This window comes from Vipera ursinii (assembly GCF_947247035.1).
Source record: "Vipera ursinii genome assembly, chromosome: 1".
NCBI lineage: Eukaryota > Metazoa > Chordata > Lepidosauria > Squamata > Viperidae > Vipera > Vipera ursinii.
The window spans coordinates 16,170,573-16,173,072 of NC_139512.1; positions in this window are offsets into that span (position 1 = coordinate 16,170,573).

Here is a 2,500-nt window from a genome sequence, read left to right on the forward strand (position 1 = left end):
CCCCCCTGCCCCGCAGCAGCTGCAATCCAGATGTGAACGGTGAGCCCTTTGTGGGAAAGATTGAAGAATGAAATTCTGACAAGCTCTGGAATGCAAAAGAATAAGAATAGAATAAAACAGAACAGAATAGAATAGAATAGAATAGAATATGGAATAACTGAAATAGAATAGAATAAAAGAGATGCTCAGGCAGGAAACCCTCTACCATTTCAGACGAACGGCTGTCCAGTCTCTTCTTTAAAACCTCCAGTGTTGGAGCATCCACCGCCTCTGGAGGCAGGTTGTTCCACTGGTTAGTTGTTCTAACTGTCAGGAGTTTCTCCTTAGTTCTAGGTTGCTTCTCTCCTTGACGAGTTTCCATCCGTTGCTTCTTGTCCTGCTTTCGGGTGCTTTGGAGAATAGCTTGACTCCCTCTTCTTTGGGGCAGCCCCTGAGATATTGGAACGCTGCTGTCATGTCACCCCTTACTGGAGACCTGTGGCTGGTGGGGGGGGGGAACATCATGCTGCACCCGTTTTTCATCGCTATGATGGTCGTTGTTGTTAGCTGCGAAGTCGTGTCCGACCCCTGGCGACCCCATGGACAACGTTCCTCCAGGCCTTCCTGTCCTCTACCATCTTCTGGAGTCCATTTAAGCTCACGCCTACTGTTTCAGTGACTCCATCCAGCCACCTCCTTTTCTGTCGTCCCCTTCTTCTCTTGCCCTCAACCTTTCCCAGCATTAGGCTCTTCTCCAGTGAGTCCTTCCTTCTCATTAGGTGGCCAAAGTATCTGAGTTTTAGCTTCAGGATCTGGCCTTCTAAAGAGCAGTCAGGGTGGATCTCCTCTAGGACTGACCGGTTTGATCGCCTTGCAGTCCAAGGGACTCGCAGGTGATGGTGATGGTCGCCACGATGTAAAAAAAGATGTTGAGACTCTGGAAAGAGTGCAGAGAAGAACAACTAAGAGGATCAAAGGCCTGGAGGCTAAAACATACGAAGGAGGGCTGCAGGACTTGGGAACGGCCCGTCTAGAGAAAAGACGGACCGGGGGAGAGAGAATAGCAGCCTTCCAGTATTTGAGGGGCTGTCACAAGGAAGAAGAGGGGGTTCAATCTATTGTGCAAAGCACCTGAAGGGCAGGACAAGAAGCAACGGATGGAAACTCATGGAAACTCGTCAAGGAGAGAAGCAACCTGGAATTAAGGGAGAAACGTCCTGACAGTGAGGACAATTAACCAGTGGAACAACCTGCCACCAGAAGTTGTGGGTGCTCCATCACTGGAGGTCTTCAAGAAGAGACCATTTGTCTGGAGTGGTAGGGGTCGGTGGTGGTAGAGTCCCAGGGTCTTGTGATCGCCGTTTGCAACCTTCCTGGGGGGGGGGGGGGCTTCTGAGTAGCAAATTCAACGGGGGAGGCCAGATTTCCTTCCCCCACTCTCGGCCCCTGCGATTCACTTTAAGAGCCACAAGGCTTAGCGACGGAGGTTCTGGTCCCAATTTCGTCATAGGTTGAGGACCGCCCGTAGGGGCTACGTCCTTGTGTCAATCAAGGTGGGTGGGTGGGTGGACAGACAGACAAACGGAGGGAGGGAGGATGGAGATGGACGGATGGATGGAGTGATCACAGCCACCACCCACGCAGCTTGGCTGCCCGGCTTGACACCCCAGGAGGTATTGCGAGGAAAAGACCCCCGTGTGGGGCCGGCCCTTGGCGTGGGGAAGGAATTGGGAGCCCCCAGAGCCCCCCCCGCCACTGCCACCAGCTTCCTCCCTTCAAAGGAAAGGACAAAATGTTTTTATGAGCTGCTTTCTCCCTGCCACTCTCTCCGTCCATCAGCTCAGCGGCTGGAACCGGGATGCCTTTGAGAGCTGGCATTTGCTTTGATTGACACCCCTCCTCACCCCCTCCACCCCCTCGGCTAGATTGTGCGATGGTTGCCGGGCTCTGACGCAGCCCTGCTTTGACTGAGGCCAGATCCTGGACAGACCTGCGGCTGCGGCTTAGATAAGGTAGCTAATAACAGAGCTGGAAGGGACCTCGGAGGTCTTCTAGTCCAGCCCCCTGCTCAGGCAGGAGACCCGAGGCCATTTCAGACAAACGGCTGCCCAGTCTCTGCCATCCGTTGGCCTCCCTCCCCACAAGCATCTGGGGCTCCGTCTCGGCCCCTCCTTTGTATCGTCCACCCGGATGAAAGTCCAGCCGATGGGGGGGGGAATAGCAGAGAACAGACCAGGGGGACCCTCTTTGGGGCTGGGGCCCAGGGTGAAGAGGGGGGTGGGCGCCTGGCTGGGGCGGGCATCATTCACCCTCCTGCCTCGGGTCATTCCAGCCCCTGCCCGAAATCAGAATGCAGAACACAGGCAGTCCTCGACGTAACGACCAGAAGTGCAGCCTAAATTTCTGTCGTTAAGTGAGTTTTGCCCCGTTTTGCTACCTCGCTGGCCACCCGTTGTTAAGCGAATCACTGCGCTTGAAGAGTTAGTAGCCTGGTTACTTCCCTCCCTGCCATTGAAAGGGG